This window comes from Oryctolagus cuniculus, chromosome 12 (assembly GCF_964237555.1).
Source record: "Oryctolagus cuniculus chromosome 12, mOryCun1.1, whole genome shotgun sequence".
NCBI lineage: Eukaryota > Metazoa > Chordata > Mammalia > Lagomorpha > Leporidae > Oryctolagus > Oryctolagus cuniculus.
In genome coordinates, this window is record NC_091443.1 from 37,034,513 (window position 1) to 37,045,731 (window position 11,219).

At 40.1% G+C, this 11,219-nt stretch overlaps 1 pseudogene; it reads left to right on the forward strand.

Annotated features, from left to right (window-relative positions):
* The first annotated feature begins 244 nt into the window (after nt 1–244).
* On the forward strand, nt 245–7,402 carry LOC100337754 (integrator complex subunit 10-like; annotated as a pseudogene).
* The last annotated feature ends 3,817 nt before the right edge of the window (nt 7,403–11,219 follow it).

Sequence of the window (11,219 nt, forward strand, 5' to 3'; positions counted from 1 at the left end):
TTTGAATTTGAAGCCACAAGAAATAGTACCTGAGTGAGAATTTGAAATATGGAGTCAATAATGAATAGGACTCTAAAATGCAATTTAATCATTGCATATGCTTATTCAAGAATGTATTATGGGTTATCAGACAATAGGGATTAAGCCTGTCATGGGTGGCGCTGATGTCTAGGTCATTACTTTATTTCTTTAAAATGTTCAGGCAGGAGTGCATTGGAACCTGAGACTGGCTGGTTCCTGGGTCATGTTGGCCCAGGGTGACTGGCAGTTCCAAGTGCTGTCAGGCTGTGAGTTGGTTCCCCATGACCTGTGGGCAGTCAAAGCACGACTGATCATAGCTTGCAGCCCTTACCCAGCTGACTTTGACATCCAGTCTGCCACGTGCACTATAGAGCTGACCACAGAGCCACGGACACTGCAGGGAGACTGCTCTATAACATGTTTGTGAGTTTCCCAACCAGCCAGTAGTATGGAGACATATCATCATTATTATATCAGCACCAAGGAATGATTCACAGGATAAATGAACCTGACTTTTAAGAAGTTTATTTGAAACTCTTCTGGGTCAGGTGTGGTGTGAAATGTTCCTGAAGGTCACTGAACAATGCTTCAGCACATTGGAGTTATCAGAAATGCTGCTTCTACTTTTGAGGCGTTTCCCTGAAACAGTGATGCAGCATGGGGTTGGTCTAGAGGAATTATTCCTAAGGCAGAAACTGTGGAAGAGTAAGAATCTCTTGTTAACTGCTTCAGAAAGTTATTTGTTTATGATGTTCTTCTAATAATAATTAACAACTGTGATGTTCAATTGCCTGCCGATTTATAATATAACAATTACATCACTAGGTCTACTCAGATACAAAATCAACCTCAACATGAACAAAATACATCTGACCTAGTGTCGCCCAACAAACGTAGTTCTCAAAAGTATGACATAGAGAAAGGCTGGAAAAAGATATACCATGCCAACAGAAATGAAAAAAGAGCGGGCGTAGCCATCTTAATATCGGACAACATAAACTTTACCACAAAAACTGTTAAGAGAGACAAAGAGGGACACTATATCATGATTAAGGGATCAATTCAACAGGAAGATATAACAATTATCAATGTATATGCACCTAACTACAGGGCACCAGTTTATCTAAAAGATTTATTAACGGACTTAAAGGGAGACTTAGACCCCAATACAGTAGTACTGGGGGACTTCAATACTCCACTCTCAGAAATAGACAGATCATCCGGTCAGAAGATCAACAAGGATACAGTAGATTTAAACGACACTATAGCCCAAATGGATCTAACAGATATATACAGAACTTTCAATCCTACAGCTAAAGATTTTACATTCTTCTCAGCAGTACATGGAAGCTTCTCTAGGATTGACCACATACTAGGCCATAAAGCAAGTCTCAGCAAATTCAAAAGAATTAGAATCATACCATGCAGCTTCTCAGACCATAAAGGAATGAAGTTGGAAATTAGCAACTCAGGAATCCCTAGAGCATACGCAAACACATGGAGATTGAACAACATGCTCCTGAATGAACAATGGGTCATAGAAGAAATCAAAAGAGAAATCAAAAACTTTCTGGAAGTAAATGAGGATAACAGCACAACATACCAAAACTTATGGGACGCAGCAAAAGCAGTGTTAAGAGGAAAGTTTATATCAATAGGTGCCTACATCAAGAAATTGGAAAGACACCAAATAGATGAGCTTTCAATTCACCTCAAGGATCTAGAAAACCTACAGCAAACCAGACCCAAATCTAGTAGGAGAAGAGAAATAATTAAAATCAGAGAAGAAATCAACAGGATTGAATCAAGAAAAACATTACAAAAAATCAGTCAAACGAAGAGATGGTTTTTTGAAAAAATAAACAAAATTGACACCCCATTGGCCCAACTAACTAAAAAAAGAAGAGAAAAGACCCAAATCAATAAAATCAGAGATGAAAAAGGAAATGTAACAACAGACACCACAGAAATAAAAAGAATCATCAGAAATTACTACAAGGACTTGTATGCCAGCAAACAGGGAAACCTATCAGAAATGGATAGATTCCTGGACACATGCAACCTGCCTAAATTGAACCAGGAAGACATCAAAAACCTAAACAGACCCATAACTGAGACAGAAATTGAAACAGTAATAAAGGCCCTCCCAACAAAGAAAAGCCCAGGACCAGATGGATTCACTGCTGAATTCTACCAGACGTTTAAAGAAGAACTAACTCCAATTCTTCTCAAACTATTCAGAACAATCGAAGAAGAGGGAGTCCTCCCAAATTCTTTCTATGAAGCCAGCATCACCTTAATTCCTAAGCCAGAGAAAGATGCAGCACTGAAAGAGAATTACAGACCAATATCCCTGATGAACATAGATGCAAAAATCCTCAGTAAAATTCTCGCCAATAGAATGCAACAACACATCAGAAAGATCATCCACCCAGACCAAGTGGGATTTATCCCTGGTATGCAGGGATGGTTTAATGTGCGCAAGACAACCAATGTGATACACCACATTAACAGACTGCAGAAGAAAAACCATATGATTATCTCAATAGATGCCGAGAAAGCATTTGATAAAATACAACACCCTTTCCTGATGAAAACTCTAAGCAAACTGGGTATGGAAGGAACATTCCTCAATACAATCAAAGCAATCTATGAAAAACCCACGGCCAACATCCTATTGAATGGGGAAAAGTTGGAAGCATTTCCACTGAGATCTGGTACCAGACAGGGATGCCCACTCTCACCACTGCTATTCAATATAGTTCTGGAGGTTCTAACCAGAGCTATTAGGCAAGAAAAAGAAATTAAAGGGATACAAATTGGGAAGGAAGAACTCAAACTATCCCTCTTTGCAGATGACATGATTCTGTATTTAGGGGACCCAAAGAACTCTACTAAGAGACTATTGGAACTCATAGAAGAGTTTGGCAAAGTAGCAGGGTATAAAATCAATGCACAAAAATCAACAGCCTTTGTATACACAGACAATGCCATGGCTGAGGAAGAACTTCTAAGATCAATCCCATTCACAATAGCTACAAAAACAATCAAATACCTTGGAATAAACTTAACCAAAGACGTTAAAGATCTCTACGATGAAAATTACAAAACCTTAAAGAAAGAAATAGAAGAGGATACCAAGAAATGGAAAAATCTTCCATGCTCATGGATTGGAAGAATCAACATCATCAAAATGTCCATTCTCCCAAAAGCAATTTACAGATTCAATGCAATACCAATCAAGATACCGAAGACATTCTTCTCAGATCTGGAAAAAATGATGCTGAAATTTATATGAAGGCACAAGAGACCTCGAATAGCTAAAGCAATCTTGTACAACAAAAACAAAGCCGGAGGCATCACAATACCAGATTTCAGAACATACTACAGGGCAGTTGTAATCAAAACAGCATGGTACTGGTACAGAAACAGATGGATAGACCAATGGAACAGAATTGAAACACCAGAAATCAACCCAAACATCTACAGCCAACTTATATTTGATCAAGGATCTAAAACTAATTCCTGGAGCAAGGACAGTCTATTCAATAAATGGTGCTGGGAAAATTGGATTTCCACGTGCAGAATCATGAAGCAAGACCCCTACCTTACACCTTACACAAAAATCCACTCAACATGGATTAAAGACCTAAATCTACGACCTGACACCATCAAGTTACTAGAGAACATTGGAGAAACCCTTCAAGATATTGGCACAGGCAAAGAATTTCTGGAAAAGACCCGGGAGGCACAGGCAGTCAAAGCCAAAATCAACTATTGGGATTGCCTCAAATTGAGAAGTTTCTGTACTGCAAAAGAAACAGTCAGGAGAGTGAAGAGACAACCGACAGAATGGGAAAAAATATTTGCAAACTATGCAACAGATAAAGGGTTAATAACCAGAATCTACAAAGAGATCAAGAAACTCCACAAAAACAAAACCAACAACCCACTTAAGAGATGGGCCAAGGACCTCAATAGACATTTTTCAAAAGAGGAAATCCAAATGGCCAACAGGCACATGAAAAAATGTTCAAGGTCATTAGCAATCAGGGAAATGCAAATCAAAACCACAATGAGGTTTCACCTCACCCCGGTTAGAATGGCTCACATTCAGAAATCTACCAACAACAGATGCTGGCGAGGATGTGGGGAAAAAGGGACACTAACCCACTGTTGGTGGGAATGCAAACTGGTCAAGCCACTATGGAAGTCAGTCTGGAGATTCCTCAGAATCCTGAAGATAACCCTACCGTTCGACCCAGCCATCCCACTCCTTGGAATTTACCCAAAGGAATTTAAATTGGCAAACAAAAAAGAGGTCGGCACCCTAATGTTTATTGCAGCTCAATTCACAATAGCTAAGACCTGGAACCAACCTAAATGCCCATCAACGGTAGACTGGATAAAGAAATTATGGGATATGTACTCTTTAGAATACTATACCGCAGTAAGAAACAACGAAATCCAGTCATTGGCAACAAAATGGAGGAATCTGGAACACATCATGCTGAGTGAAATAAGCCAGTCCCAAAGGGACAAATACCATATGTTCTCCCTGATCGGTGACGACTGACTGAACACCAAGAGGGAAACCTGTTGGAGTGAGGTGGACACTATGAGAAACGGTGGCTTGATCAGCATACCCCTGACTGTTAATGAACAACTTAATACATTATCCCTCTTAGTAGTTTTTTTGTCTGTTCTACTTAATATGACTGGTTTAGTTCTGTAATTGATGCACAGTTATTCTTAAGTGTTGAAAATTAACTGAAATGTGATCCCTGTTGAACATGGGAGTGGGAATGGGAGAGGGAAGAGATGTATAATTTGGGAGATGCTCAGGCTGACTTGCCCCAAGTGGTGGAGTTGGAAGCATACCAGGGGATTCCAATTCAATCCCATCGAGGTGGCATATACCAATGCCATCTCACTGTTCCAGGTGATCAATTTCAGTTCACAGTTGGTCATGGTGGAGGGACTAGGAGTCAAAGGGAGCACATAGACAAGTCTAGTACCTGCTAACGCTAACCGATGGAGTAAATAAAGGGGAGAGTGATCCAACATGGGAAGTGAGATACTCAGCAGACTCATAGAATGGCAGATGTCCTAAACAGCACTCTGGCCTCAGAATCAGCCCTAAAGGCATTCGGAGCTGGCTGAAAAGCTCATGAGAGTATTTCAGGCATGGAAAGCCAAGACACTCTGGCAAAAGATCTCTGTGAGTGAGATCCCAGTGGAAAGAACAGGTCATCAAAGAAGGAGGTACCTTTCTCTGAAGGGAGGAGAGAACCTCCACTTTGACTATGACCTTGTCTAAACAAGATAAGAGTCGGAAAACTCAGAGGGCTTCCATAGCCTTGGAAACTCATGACTGGAGCATAGGGAGACTACTGATGCCATAGACAGGAGTGTCAATTGGTAAAGTCAACAACAGGAGTCACTGTGCACTTACTCCTCATGTAGGATCTCTATCCTTAATGTGCTGTACATTGAGATTTAATGCTATAACGAGTACTCAAACAATATATTTCACTTTGTGTTTCTATGGGGGTGCAAACTGTTGAAATCCTTACTTAATGCATACTAAACTGATCCTCTGTAAAAAAAAATAAATAAAAAAAAGAAATTATCAACTCCCAACTTGACTCTCACTGGGATTAAACATGACAATAGGTCTGCTCTGATTTCATCATCATTTAAAAAAAATCATCTATTATTTTTCACTTTATGTTTCTGTGTGGGAGCAAACTGTTGAAATCCATACTTAATGTATGCTAAGCTGATCTTCTGTATATTAAGATAATCGAAAATGAATCTTGATGTGAATGGAAGGAGAGAGGGAGTGGGAAAGGGGAGGGTTGTGGGTGGGAAGGACGGTATGGGGGGGAAGCCATTGTAATCCATAAGTCGTACTTTGGAAATTTATATTCATTAAATAAAAGTTAAAAAAAATAAATAAATATTTATACAAAAAAAAAGTATGACATAGAAGGGCTAACCAAAAAATAATCCAGGATTGTGGACCTGTGGGTGAGGTTGTTTAAGAGTTTGAGCATTGTTTAGAGTGACATGTGAGTGGTAGATGGATAAAGGAAGACAGAGCTATGGTGATGTTTTGCACAGAATGAAGGATCTCTGCAGTTACAGGAACAACTTTGATAATGAAGCACAAGGCAAATGTAAAAACCAGGTGCTCTATTCCACCATGCTGATCTTCTGTAAGAACACATTCTAGTGTGTCAACAGCATGCAGCTGTCTCTCTTCCCAGGTCCTAATAGCACACACCAGCTTCCACTGGTTATTGAAGATGTCTCAAATGTCTACAGTGATGTGGAAATTGACTGCAGTAAAACATAAACATAAAAAGAGAAAACTGGCAGAGGAAAGAGGGGAAAAAAGCCATGAGTTCAGCTCTATAAGACTGTTCAGCAAAAGGAAGGAGTTGTCACATTGCAGTCAAGAAAGCCGAACTTACCAACTCCGGGGAAGTGCTGGAGACCTTTAAGTTGGCCAGGGAGAGCTAGGAGCTGCTCTATTCCCTGGAATTTCTTGACAAAGAATTTACAAGAATTTTCCTGGCCTGAAATACAAACACTTGGTTTTGGCTAAGAATCATCTTCACTGATATGATTATCTACCAGGGTGAATATAAAAAGGCCATCGCCAGCCTGCACCACTTAGTGGCTCTCCAGGGATCACTTTCACAGCCACAAATCTTGAGCCAGGGGACCGCGGAGCTTCATAGCACTCTCATCCATCTGGTGACCTACCACTTTGCCCTGGAGGAGTGCAGGGTGACATATGAAGAAGTGCTGGATTTGATGTGCTTCCTGGTGCTTCCCGTTTAGGACTGAGGCAAGCTACAAGAAGAGTCCTCAAAAGTAAAGCCCAGGAAGATCCTGCCTTGTAACAGTAAGGGCATTATGTTGTACTGCCGGCACTTGATGTTAGCCTATTTTGAGCTTGGAGTGTTCATGGACATCAGAGACAACATGGCGCCGGGGGGGATGTGGTGGTCCTGCTTCAGCAGGAGTGGCTGTGGGGTGTGACAGCCTCTGCTTGAAAGCTGTCAACAAGATCTGGCAGCAGGGGAACTGCTAGTGTAAGAACTTCTTCAGTCACACATCTTGACATGTCAGAGGAATTTACCTACTTAAGAACTCAGGAAGGTGGGGTAATTCATCTGGAATTGCTGTCCAACCCAGGAATTCCGATCGAGCACCACACAGTCACTCGGGGCATCATCAAGCCTTGAAGGGGGAATTCCTCCTGGCCATGGAGTAACAGGTCTCCTTCTGTGGGGAGAAGTTGATGGTGGTGCTGCACAGGTTCTACATCAATGAGAAGATCCTGCTACTGCTGCAGACTCTGACTTGACTGGAGGCCTTCCCGCCACTCAGCTCATGGTGTGCAGTTTTGGGAGATTTGCTGTTACTATTCTTGAAAAGAACATCTGGATTCTAACTCCCTGGTTACTTACAAGTAGTTCCCAAGGCTCTGAGAAGCTATTTCTATTTTTAAGAGCTTTTTTTTTTTGTAATTTTTGTAAAGCAAAACAATCAACGTGTTTTGTAAAAAAAAAAAAAAAAAAAAAAACAAACAAACAAAAAACCACCATTCTTTAAAATATTCATTTGAAGTGGGCACTGTGGCACAGCAGGTTTAGTCACCACTTGGGATATCCACATCCATATTAGAGTGCTGGTGAGAGACCTGGCTATTCTGCTTACAATCCAGCTTCCGCATAATACATTGTGAGAGGCAGCAGATGATGGGCCAAATGCTTTGGTCCCTGCCACCTGTAGGGGAGACCTAGAAGGAGTTTCAAGCTAGTGGCTTCTGTCTGACCTAGTTCTTGCTGTTGTAGGTATTCAGGGAGTGAACCAGCAGGTAGAAGATATTTCTCTCTCTTTTTCTGTCTCTCCTCTGCTTTTCAAGTAGATGAAAATGAGTAAACACTCTCTTTTTTTCTATTTCCTTATTAGCCTGGAACTCAATCTAGATCTTTTATGTGAAGGCAGGGACTCAGCTACTTGAGCCATTACCTTCTGCTTCCCAGGGTTCGTATTAGCTGGAAACTGTAATTAGGACTATTCCCAGAAGCTCTGATGTGGGATGCAGGTGTCTTAATTACTAGGCCAAATGCTGACCCTTCACTGCTTCATTTCTAACTGCCATCCCACCCCAGCACTCACAACAGCACCTAGTATCATGCCCATCTAGAAGGAATTTCATTAATTCTGTTGAATGATAAAAAAATAATTTGTTTCAGTCAAGTCAATTTTCATTTGAACTTTTGGTGCATTGACTGGTCCTGGTGCACCTTGAAACCTGCTTATCCTTAAATTTATGATGACTACACAGCTTAATACCTCTAAGAGAATTCTGTCTTGATATAATGTCACCTTTTAATAAAAGTGTTAATTACAGACATCTCAGAATATAGTTTAGATTTTAATATTTGTTGTCTTTTCATATAAAATGAACAAAATAATTCCTGTTGTGCTCCAGTGCTAATGGAGGACCCAGGATATTTGAGATTTCCAGCCCAGATCACCAGTATCAGGTCTATTCCTTATTGTCAGCTTAATTGCCAGAACTGAATGCCACAGACCAGGTGGGTTACACAACACAAGTTTACTTCTCATGTTCTGGAGCTAAGAAGTCCAGCATCAGGGTCCTGGCCAACTCCGTTCTGAAAAGGGCTCTCGTCCTGGCTTACTCATGGCTGCCTTCTCCTGGTCTTTCTTTGGTGTGGAAAAGGGTGAGGGAGAGATAGAATGTGTCTCTTCTTAAAAGGACACTAACCCTATCATGAGATACCACCCTCATGATCTTATCTAACCCTAATGACCTTAAGACTTCCACAAATGATAAAAAAAAAAAGAGACTTTCACAAATGGATTTTTGGAGGGACACAAACATTCAGTCTCTAACACACTCAGACTTAATTTCTTGTTCATCACTGTTTATCTGAATAGCCACTATTCCAGCTCCACCAAGTTAGATTTTTGGGTCTCTGATATTCCTGCTAACCCAAAAGATGAGCTAAAGGAAATGGCGAGTAAGGAGAATGAAATAAAAGTATAATGGTGGAACGAATTAAGTTAGACTACTGTTGGGAGTATAACCAATGAAGCGGTCAGAATGTTATTATTTTAACCACTGGAAAAAAAATGTAAAGTAAAATCCAAAATCATATGAAGCTTAATCAGACGAAGAATGGTAATCAGTGTACTGACGTGGATTTGCCAAGGGATTTCTTACCAAGAGATTTCTGGAGCAGCTGCTGGAGCAAGCCCCAGTCCCAGAGATGGATGGTTACAGATAGATACACAAGACTCATTGCTGGGTATGTATCAGAGCCGTGTGGCTCTTGGCACTGAAAGGTAGCTAACCCCAAAATAGCAGAAGTCAGTGTCTGTGGGATGCTATTCACTAGTTATGGTAGCCATGATAAACCAGCAGCTACTTCACCTAAATGGTCCAGGCAGATGAACTCTGAGAAACTTTTTTCTTAAACTCCTTAGGCTACTGTGCTTGGATTAGGAAGACAGCTCATTAACTGTTTACTGGCTGTGTAGTGATGGCACTGACAAGGTGATCCTGTAGTTGCAGGTCTATGCCATTCGATGGGTAAACAGTATATGGCTTTGAAACAATAATAGAGTTAGTACGGTGAGTTTTCTACTATATAAAACTTCTTGATATCTTTGTTAGCCCTAAACTGGCAGACTATTGGACTTAACATGAAACCAAAATGCCATTTTTTAACATAGCATGTCAGTCAAGATTTGATTTTTCTTCCTTCAAAATATGATTTGTGCAAGTTATGGCACTGAAGGCCAACGACAGGATAAGGATAAATTAACTTGTCCCATCCTAGGGATTCTTCCTTAAGCTGCCTTCTCATTTTAAGATTCTTTTTCAGTTGGTCACTTTGTTTCTGGAATTTAAAGCATGTTGTGGTTAGAAAAACCTACTGATGATTTAGCTTCTGTGAAGTTATCCATATTAATAATTACCTCTGCTAATGGGAGATTTTTAAGGTCAGGAATCACATATTCACCAGTGTATCTTAAGCATGTCATGCTTTAATGAATGGAATACTTATGAGTTAAATAGATTTTTTTTTCTAAAAACAGAGGCAAGATTAGTATTAAGAAATAAAGAGTATCATAACATAATCCTGATTCTGAGACAAAAGAAAAAACTCATGCTTTCTAGTTGGGATCAGTGACAAACTAAGCTAACATAAAGGTTCAATGAAAAGATTATTTTTCCCTCTCATTTCCCTACATGTTCCTGTATTGGGTTGATTCTGATAACAGTAATAGATACCATATGTTTTATGTTTAATAGAGTTTAAGAACTAAAGTATACACTTTAAATTACACTAAGATAATAATAATAGGAATAGTTGAATTTATTAGGCACTGCTTTCAGTGCTTTCTATGGTATAATTACTTAAACCACATCAGCCTCCATGTTGTAGATGAGGAATCCAAAGTAGTGAAGAAAGGCCAAGGACCCAAGACTTCTCAGCTAAGTGTGGAGTAAGATATCAAATGCAGACTTAAGTGCTTGTTCTTAAACCCTTTATAGTGCTGGCTTCTGTGCCCTTAGCACCTCCAGGGCTGCCACTGGCCCCTTTGGTATCGGTGCAAAAAAAAAAAAAGAGGTGCAGTCTCTTCAACTAAAAAGAATATTCGGGGTGAACATTGGGCAGAGCAATGAGACACTTCTTGGGATGCTTGCATCATATTTTGGAGTATCTGGGTTAGAGTCTTGGTTATGCTGTAGATTCTACTTTTCTGCTAATGTGTACCATGGTGGGCAACAGTGATGGTTCAAATGCTTAGATCTGTGCCACCCATGTGGGAGACTCGGATTGAGTTCCTGGCTTCTGGCTTTGTTTTGACCCAACTTTAGCTATTGTGGGCATGTGGAGAGTGAACTAGCAGGTAGGAGATCTCTATATGTCTATTTCTCTTTCTCTCTAAAGAATATTTAATAATAAGATATATTTAAACACGAAGCCATTTTGTGGCAATTATGCAAATTGAGTTGTTGAACATAAAATAACAGATGTATGTCAGAAAGTTCTCCATAGAAAACGTTTATGCCATCCATCCATCCAGATGTGTGTGTATATATGTATGCATGTGTATATGTATGTGTGTGTGTGTGTGTG